The following is a 10,894-nucleotide window of genomic DNA, read 5'->3' on the forward strand; positions in this document are numbered from 1 at the left end:
AGATTAATTGAAAAATTAAATTATTGTTTTTTGAAAAATACTTAGGGTCCAATTAAAGTATATAAAATTCTACATCACTACTGTAAATGTCAATGTCATATGTTGTTTACTTGTCAAGCTGCATTATGTTAAAGTTAAACAATTTTTGAGCTATTCGCGCAAAGTAGTGTTTTTTTTTTGAAATTCGGTATATTTCGGGGCCTAATATATAGTATTTCGCAAGCCAAAAGTAATATTTTCACTACGGAATCTTCAACCTCTGGTATTTTAGCGTTGTTCTACAAAAATTGTGTAAACAAAAAATGTGTATAAATATTTTGAAAGAAATATTTTAAAATGTGTCTAAATTTTGGCTATTTTCAAAATATTCTTGGATATTTAAACATGAATGGGATCACTTGGCGTTAGAATATTAATGTTTTAATAAACTAAAACTCTTAGGCTTTCATATTAAGTAATAAAATGTTGCGCGTTTTTGCGCGAAATTTTTTTATTAAATTAACTGTGAAGTTATTTTGAAGCGTAAAACTACTAATTGGGTTCCTGGGTTGTTCGAAACAAAGATTTTAAGAACTACAGAGAACATTTTTCTCGCAAATGTAGTCGAGAGGATTGCCATCGAGACATATTAAATAGGTTCCTACTTAGTTAAGATCCAATCCTATCTGGTAAATCAAAATTGCCAAAAAAGAAAAAATCCACCAACTTCCAAAATCAGTGATAGATCTACTTGTTTCGTCTTCAGTTTTGACGAACGTGGCACCAGAAGGCACAAATCATGAAACAGATGACGACCATGATTATATGGGGATGACGACGATGATTATATGCATTCGAGTTTGATGACTTTGGGCATATATTTTAAAATAGCAGATCAGAAACACATGTCTTATAATATAAAACGATATAAATATAAAAAACATATGTATAAACTTTTTTCCTACTTTGTAGATATGAAGGCTATTTTTATAACAAATTTAATATCTCCTTTGGGTCCCGAATTTAGTTACACATATGATACAACAATACCCCTTTCGTCAACGTTATTATAATACAAATAAATTAATTACTATGTGAAAATTGTTTTAATTTTTTCCAAAAAACAAAAAATTCGACTGAGCCAGAACATTTTTTAATAGGGGGCGTGGCACCGCCCTATTTCACCTTGGATATAACTCATACTGTACGATCAACATATACACCAAATCTCATATTCATACCCCTGATATTTCATGAGATATATCCGTTCCAAGTTTGAATGGGCGGTGCCACGCCCAATCATAACCAAGTATAGCCACGGTCTATTAGCAGGACATGTATAGCCAAGGATTATCACCAGATTAACAGTACAACATTGGGAAAGTTTGATGACAGTCGGTCCGTTACTATGGCCGCTAGAGCTATTTTTAAAAGTGGGAGTGACACCGCCCACTTTTCCAAAAGATGTGTAGCCTATGTCACTCAGTGATAACGTAGTATTATAATAGTGAAAGAATTTTTAAAATCGGATAAGTAGTTTAATTAATCTCCATTTTTTGCGATTTTGCCCCACTGTGCGGCGTTTCAAATTGCTGTGAAGCGAATTAGAAATGATTTGAAACACTCAGAAATGCCAAGAGGGGATAATCCACCGATGATAACTTTTTGGTGTTTGGTTGAAAGTGGGATTGAACCAATGTGCAAGGTGGGCCATCTACAGTAGATCCCAGCCAGAGGTATATCATTTGGCATAGACCAAGAAAATATAAAGACATCGTTTGATAATTCACAATGATTTTGTTTATTTGCAGTGCGCAGTCATTCCACTTATTTGCGAAGTCAAGTGACTCAATTTCTTTTTGGAAAACGAGAATTACCGTACAAATCAGTCAATTTGCATTACAAACAAGATGTGGATGTATAGAATTTTATATGCTTTTACAATATTTGGTGTTTCATCAACAGAACACAGGAAAGAAACAAAATTAAAGCCAAATTAAAAAATCACTCATTTGCAGACGAAAAAGAGCCATCTACGGTGTGCAGACATACTACAGCGCTGTGAATGAACTTAAGACGTCTATAGTTTCCTTGGTCTATGGATTTTGCAAACAATCAGTTGACATATTTCCATGCATACATTTTTAAAAAGTACGAGGGTTGCTTTTTATATTTCGGGATTGGATAAACCTAGTATTGACCAAAAGTGGTCATCAAGGTGATCGTTTAAAAACTTCACTCTGATTGCGATGAAACTTTATTGTTTACAAATTATTCTGCATACACTCAAAAAAAGTGAACCCTCTATTTCACTAAAGCAAATTTAACTTTATTTGAATTAATGGAATTATTATGTTAATAAAGTTTTCTTTACTCTAATATGTTTTGCGTACGTTAGTTAAACGAACTAAAAAATGAAAAAAAAAAAAAACAAGTATATACTGCCGTAAGTTCGGCCAGGCCGAATCTTAAATACCTACCACCATGAACCAAATATTAGGGTTTCCTTTAAAATTTCAGGAGGGCTTGAGGACTTGAGGACACTTCCCGAAAATAAATTTAAAGATTTCAACTATGAGGACTATATCAGATTCTGGATTTATAAGAACCATTTTTGTTTGAGTTTTAGAGGAATCATTAACATCTTTTGTAAGTGTGCAAGAAAATTATAAAACAACGTCTTGATTTGAAATCTTAAATCTGTAGAAGTAAAATCTGGAAATTTTACATTGAGTTTCACGCAATTTTCATGATCATTGCGCCTTCTACACCCTCAAGAAGTGAAGTCGGTCTATATGGAGGCATTACCAAAAGGACCGATAAAAACTTAATCCGATACACGTTTTTGTGAGCCTAAAATACCAGAATATTTACAATTTCAGGCAAATCAGATAAAAACTACGGTTTCTAGAAACCTAAGGAGTTAAATCGGGAGATCGTTCTTATGGGGGCTATACTAAAATATACTCACCGTTTTCGGCACACCTCTTTATGACCCGAAAATACCTCTAGATTTCCAATTTCAGGCAAATAGGATAAAAACTTCGGATTCTAGAAGCCCAAGAAGTAAAATCGGGAATCGGTCTATATAGGGGCTATACCAAAATATGGACCGATACTCACCATTTTCGGCACACCTCTTTATGGTCCTAAAATACCTCTAGATTTCCAATTTCAGACAAATTGGATAAAAACTACGGTTTCTATAAGCCCAAGACCCCAAATCGGGAGGTCGTTTTATATGGGGACTATATCAAAACCTGGACCGATATAGCCCATCTTCGAACTTGACCTTCCTGCAGACAAAAGTCGAGTTTGTGCAAAATTTCAGCACGACTGCTTCATTATTGAAGACTGTAGTGTGATTACAACAGACAGACAGACGGACATCGTTATATCGTCTTAGAATTTCTCCCTGATCAAGAATATATATGCTTTATATAGCCGGAAATCGATATTTCGATGTGTTACAAACGGAATGACAAACTTATTATACCCCCGTCGCCATTCTATGGTGGTGGGTATAATGAAGCATAAAGATTTACTAAATTCGTACTTCTCACAAAATAGTTTATTATTTCTTTAAATTTGTAAATTTGAATATAAATGCGCCAATCTTGAACTTCGAATGGCTCTAAAGACAAGACAATTTTGAACACCAATTTTTTCCTTCAAACTACAAAATTTCCTTTAGCAAGTGAAAAAACAAAATAATTATGTCTATTAAATTTTGTTGAATTTGTCGAAAAATATTTACTTATTTTTGTGATATCGGCGTGATGTCAGCGCTTGTAATACTATTTAGTTAAAATGTTCTAAAAATAATCTAATTTTTTAAAATTAGCCAAAATGTTTCTTCCTGGTGGTGGGTTCATTGTTTTTTCAGTGTAATAATTTAAATATCAATCATTTGACATTGCTTTCACAGGAAATTTATTGTGGGTTTATTGTGTTTTATTTTTCTATTGTGTATTTACAAGAATTGCTAATGTGTATAATATTGACAATAATGGCTCAGCTTTATTGTTTTAATTTTAATATGTATTCAATTGTTAATTTGATATGGCAACATAATGGAGTAATTCAATAATTTCATTGTAATTTTTATGTAATCTTATTATAATTAAAAAGTAAGTGTTATTAAATTTAATTTTTCAGTTTATTAATTTATCGCAATTGCTTTGATTGTTATAGGAGAAAGTATAATGATAACTTTCAACATTTACATATTTAGTGCTCAATTAAGATTTTAAAACAGAGACCATATATTTAAAAGATTATGTCCAAACATAACACAAGTTTCCTAACAAGGGTCCAGATTAAGAATCTCATTTTAAGGTTTTTGATTTTTGTCAATAACAAAAAAAAAACGTTAAATTATAATTCGAAGTCATCTCTTTGTATTCTTCAAATCCGACCAATCGCCTTTTGAAATTTCTGCAAATATAATCAAATCGTTTAAAGGACTTTGGATAGAGACTGAATTCGGCTAAATGAATCTGATCACCAAAGTCGAAATTTCGACTTTTCCAAATTTTGAGTTGTGAAGTTGAATAGCGGACTTTTTCAAAGGCCGAAAAATTATGAATAATTTTTCGACCTTTGAAAAAATTTGGAATTTGGAGAAAGCCGATAATTCTACTCATTGATTCTCATTGCAATCCCTAACAGCTATAACATTGGTTATAAGGCACTTATCGATACTTAAGGGAAATTTTATACCAATTGCTCATACAGCCTTTATGATATGAGATTTTTATAGCCTGCGCCACACTGTGGAATATGGTATTAGGGGTTAGACCATATCTTTGACAATTTTGACAAAATTTTCTATAGAAATAAAATTTTGGCAAAATTTTCTATAGAAATAAAATTTTGACAAAATTTCCTATAGAAATAAAATTTTGACAAAATTTTCTACATAAATACAATTTTGACAAAATTTTCTATAAAAATAAAATTTTGGTACATTTGGCTCGAGTGGCAACCGATATGGACCAATTTTTGTGTGATTGGGGATCGGCTATATATAACTGTAGACCGATGTGGAACAATTTTGGCATGGTTGTTAGCGGCCATATACTAACACCACGTTCCAAATTTCAACCGGATCGGATGAATTTTGCTCCTCTAAGAGGCTCCGGCAACCATGATTATGAACCGTTTTGTACCAATTTTTGTGGGATTGGGGATAGGCTATATATAACTATAGACCGATATGGAACAATTTTGGCATGGTTGTTAGCGGCCATATACTAACACCACGTTCCAAATTTCAACCGGATCGGATGCATTTTGCTACTCCTAAAGAGGCTCCGGTGGTCAAATCTGGGGAACGGTTATATGGGGGGATATATGTAATTATGGACCGATATGGACCAATTTTTGCATGGATGTTGAAGACCATATATTAATACCACGTACTAAGTTTCAACCGGATCGTATGAATTTTGCTACTCCAAGAGGCTCCGCAGGTGAAATCTGGGGATCGGTTTATATGCTCCTCCAAAAGAGGTTCCGGTGGTCAAATCTGGGGAACGGTTATATGGGGGGCTATATATAATTATGGACCAATTTTTGCATGGATGTTGAAGACCATATATTAATACCACGTACTAAATTTCAACCGCATCGAATGAATTTTGCTCCTCCAAGAGGCTCCGGAGGTGAAATCTGGGGATCGGTTTATATGGTTAGGTTAGGTTAGGTTATGTGGCAGCCCGATGTATCAGGCTCACTTAGACTATTCAGTCCATTTTGATACCACAGTGGTGAACTTCTCTCTTATCACTGAGTGCTGCCCGATTCCATGTTAAGCTCAATGACAAGGGACCTCCTTTTTATAGCCGAGTCCGAACGGCGTTCCACATTGCAGTGAAACCACTTAGAGAAGCTTTGAAACCCTCAGAAATGTCACCAGCATTACTGAAGTGGGATAATCCACCGCTGAAATACTTTTTGGTGTTTGGTCGTAGCAGGAATCGAACCCACGACCTTGTGTATGCAAGGCGGGCATGCTAACCATTGCACCACGGTTTATATGGGGGCTATATATAATTATGGACCGATATGGACCAATTTTTGCCTAGTTCTTGAAGACCATATACTTATACCATGTACCAAATTTCAGCCGGATCGGATGAAAGTTGCTTCTCTTAGAGGATCCGCAAGCCAAATCTGGGGATCGTTTTATATGGGGGCTATATAACACCATGTACCAAATTTTAGCCAGATCGGATGTAATATGCTTCTCTTAGAGGCTCCGCAAGCCAAATCTGGGGGTCCGTTTATATGGGGCCGACCAACATCAATAACAACTAACTACTTGTACCAAGTTTCAAGTCGATGTTCCGTTCGGAAGTTAGCGTGATTTCAACAGACGGACGGACATCCTTAGATCGACTCAAAATGGGGTCTTAGAGCAATATTTCGATGTATTACAAACGAAATGACAAAGATAATATACCCCCCCATCCTATGGAGGAGGGTAGAAAAACTACTAAAATTAAATTTTAATTTATTTGAATCGAAAGATAAATAGTTCCCTAAAAAGTTTCTCTATTTTAAGAAGTAGCATCTTTGACTCGGTTTGTCAAAATCTTTGGATTCAAGTAAATTTTTTTTGAGTGTAGTTTCAGTTTATCGAAATTTTTATTATATATTCATATAATTTAATAATTTCTATACGCTCTTATTTGATTTACAAATTTACAAAATATTAATATAAGAATATTTTATTATTCAAAATATTCCAAAAGTGTCTCTTTTCGGAAGAGATTCGTACGCTCAAAATGAAGCTGGTCCTTAAGAGTTTTTTTCCAAAAATATTAAGAGTTTGTTCCTGAAAAAAATATTTACGTGAAATTAAAGATTACGCAACTTAAATTTTGGGATGCGCAAACATATTGAGAATAAATTTCTTTTAAATAATGAAATTTTATTAAAATAAAGTTTATTATCATTGCTTAAGTTTTTTTTTCCATCCATGTTAAAGTGAACGGCCTATTCCATATCTTTTGACAAGAACTGGAACTGGTCCATAGACACTGGGGAATCTACGTCATTTTAAGTTGCAGCGCAATTACAGTCAAACCGTTATTTCTGTATCACTGGGGGCGTAACAAGCGTCTTATTTCACAACTTCGTTGTTGAAGATTGAAGAACTCAATGGAATCTAATTTTCGTAAATATTTGTTTAGTTACAAAGCTATGAAATGCTATTAAAATTTTGGTTTGGCCGACTCGAGCAAAAATTTCAGACTCCGACTCCGCAGCCCTGGTAAAACTGAACTTGGGACTTTACAGCATATATCTTAGTATTTTAGAGAATTTTACCCTATATATTTATACCCTGCTCCACACTGTGGAACAGGGTATTATATATGTTTGCAACACCCAGAAGGAGACGAGATAGACACATGGTGTCTTTGGCAAAAATTCTCAGGGTGGGCTCTTGAGTCGATATAGCGATGTCCGTCTGTCCGTGAACACATTTTTGTAATCAAAGTCAATTTGATCAAATTTGGCACAAGTATGTGTTTTGGCTCAGAATAGATCCCTATTGATTTTGGAAGAAATCGGTTCAGATTTAGATATAGCTCCCATATATATCTTTCGCCCGATATGGACTTATATGGCCCCAGAAGCCAGAGTTTTACCCTAATTTACTTAAAATTTTGCACAAGAAGAACAATTAGTACTATAGTTAAGTGTGCCAAATTTTATTGAAATCGGTTCAGATTTAGATATAGCTCCCATATATATCTTTCGCCCGATATGGACTAATGGTCCCAGAAGCCAGAGTTTTACCCAAATTTGGTTGAAATTTTGCACAGGGAGTAGACTTAGTATTGTAGCTATGCGTGCCAAATTTGGTTGAAATCGGTTCAGATTTAGATATAGCTCCAATATATAGCTTTCGGCCGATTTACACTCATATGACCACAGAGGCCAATTTTTAACTCCGATTTAGTTGAAATTTTGCACAGGGAGTAGAATTAGCATTGTAGCTATGCGTGCCAAATTTGGTTGAAATCAATTCAGATTTAGAGATATCTCCCATATATAGTTTTCGCCCGATTTACACTCATATGACAACAGAGGCCAATTTTTAACTCCGATTTAGTTGAAATTTTGCACAGGGAGTAGAATTAGCATTGTAGCTATGCGTGCCAAATTTGGTTGAAATCGGTTGAGATTTAGATATAGCTCCCATATATATGTTTTTCTGATTTCGACAAAAATGGTCAAAATACCAACATTTTCCTTGTAAAATCGCCACTGCTTAGTCGAAAAGTTGTAAAAATGGCTCTAATTTTCCTAAACTTCTAATACATATATATCGAGCGATAAATCATAAATAAACTTTTGCGAAGTTTCCTTAAAATTGCTTCAGATTTAAACGTTTCCCATATTTTGTTACTAACATTGTGTTCCACCCTAGTGCATTAGCCGACTTAAATTTTGAGTCTATAGATTTTGTAGAAGTCTATCAAATTCTGTCCAGATCGAGTGATATTTAAATGTATGTATTTGGGACTAACCTTTATATATAGCCCCAAACACATTTGACGGATTTGATATGGTATCGAAAATTTTGATCTACAAAGTGGTGCAGGGTATAATATAGTCGGCCCCGCCCGACTTTAGACTATCCTTACTTGTTTTCTTGTTGCTTTATGCCTTCAAATATAACAAGATTAATATTTCTGAAACATCTTGCTCATACCCATATTGATTCATACGATTTCGGAAATTAAAAACATGTAATTATTTTCATATATATTTGTATGCAGATAAATGTATATTCCCATAAAAGAAACTAAGTCACATATCACTTATACACATATTTTTGTGTAGTTTTGTACAATTCGCTTAATCAGCTTATATAAAACAATTTTTGTACATCTATATATGAAGAGAAAAATTAAGAAAACAGCAATGATTAATGACAACCAAGAAGTGACGAAGAAGAAGCCAACAAATTTCTTCTTAAATAAATATTGTTAATTTCACTTTTTTTATATTATTACAACACCATCATTAACAATAAATTTCTTGTTGACCGCTTCCTGACCATTTTACTGCTAAACAAGATTATATTGTGGCTTGCGAGTTATGTAGTGATATAATTTTCTCAAAATAAAATGAAAGACTTTCATTATTATAAAAAAAAGACAACAGTCAAAACAACTAAAATTGGTTAAGTACAAGACAATGGCTTGCCTTGAACATACTATAATTTAACAATTTGAGACTTTTTTGTGACATTTGGTAAGAGAGTAAGTTAATCATATCTCGCCATAATAAATATTAAATTGCTCTAGTACACATATGTATCATGTTTTGTTGAGGAATAAAATTCGAGTACCTTTGCATTTGTCTGATTACCAAAGACGCAGATATGATTATGGGATGAGTCTTTTACCCCCCAAACTAATTTCAAACAAGTTAAATTTTATATACAGTAAAACCTATCAAACGTGGACATCCTCGGTTACCTAAATTTTGTCCAGATTTGGGAGGTGTCCACTTATGAGAGGTTAATTTCAATGTGATAATATAGCAAACATCCCACAAAAATTATCCACATTTGAGAGGTGTCCGCTTTTCAGAGTGTCCCACACGGATGAAAAAGACTGTTTTTCATATGTTTGGCTATAAACATTATATGTTTGGAACACAAATTTTTAAACACAATATTTTTGAGTGCAAGCATATAATGTTCATAAACTAGCATAACATGTTTGGGACATATATGTTAATATGTTAGAACATATTATGTTTGGGACATAAAATGTTTGTAAATATAATATGCTTGGATGCAAACATATATTAATTTAGAAATAGCCTATAAACATATATGTGTTTAGTAGCTTGGAGCGCTATTTAACAGGGAGCGATATTGAATTAAGTTGGTGGTTGTTGCTTGTTATTACAAAATTAACATTTTATTTTTCCTTGGGCAATTGATCAGCTACTTCTTTGATCCTTACATACTGTGTGGTCCGCTGTTCGAATCCCCGTCCGGCAAAAGGTAAAATTAAAATAAAAAAATCATACAATTGAATAATTTCTTCTACAATGTTTGTATTACAGAAAAAGGTGCTAAGAACTAAAAAATTTCGTGGAAGTGAGAAAGATGTGGGGGAATATACAATTGGGCAGAAACAAAATTTTGAGCATTCAGGTCGAAAACCTATGTTGTTAGCACCTATATTACCTGTTTATTTTCATAATTCATTATGATTGTAAATATATAAATAAATAAATAAAATTTTGAGCACAATATTGTTTGGGAGAATTTTGTTAAGCATATAATATTTTTGGGTGCAAAATGCTTCCAAACATATTATATGTTCACATAATAACATATTGTTTTTTGGAAGACAACATTATTGAATTTGGATGGAAAAATACAAAATGTTTGGAACTTAGACTACCCAAACATATATTGTTTAGACCAATATGCTTTCAAACATATTATATATTGGAAGAGATCAAACATATAAATGTTTGGGCAATACCCAAAAATGTATATGCTTGAAGCAAAATATGTTTGGGAGTATATGTTACAGAAGCGATTTTTTGTGAGCGTGCAGTTTGAGAGGTTTCACTGTATATCTTATGGTGATTTTGCATTCGCATGGAGCAACATTTCCTAGTGTTGCATAAATCCACAGCTTCGTCTGTTCTGTGGTTGGCGGGATGTATTGCTTTTAAACAGCGTCGAACAAGGTTCTGGAATAATCTCAAGGGTGCATATCTTTTCCGGAGTGAGCGGACAAGCTTGCACACAGCGCCATGACATGACGGTTTCCTTTCATATTTATTTATTAAAGAACAAAAACAAAAATTAATTATAGAAAATCGCTTTATTGGTTTTTAAAATATTCTCCATTACCATCTATAAACC

The sequence above is a fragment of the Haematobia irritans genome, chromosome 3 (assembly GCF_050003625.1).
Source record: "Haematobia irritans isolate KBUSLIRL chromosome 3, ASM5000362v1, whole genome shotgun sequence".
Lineage (NCBI taxonomy): Eukaryota > Metazoa > Arthropoda > Insecta > Diptera > Muscidae > Haematobia > Haematobia irritans.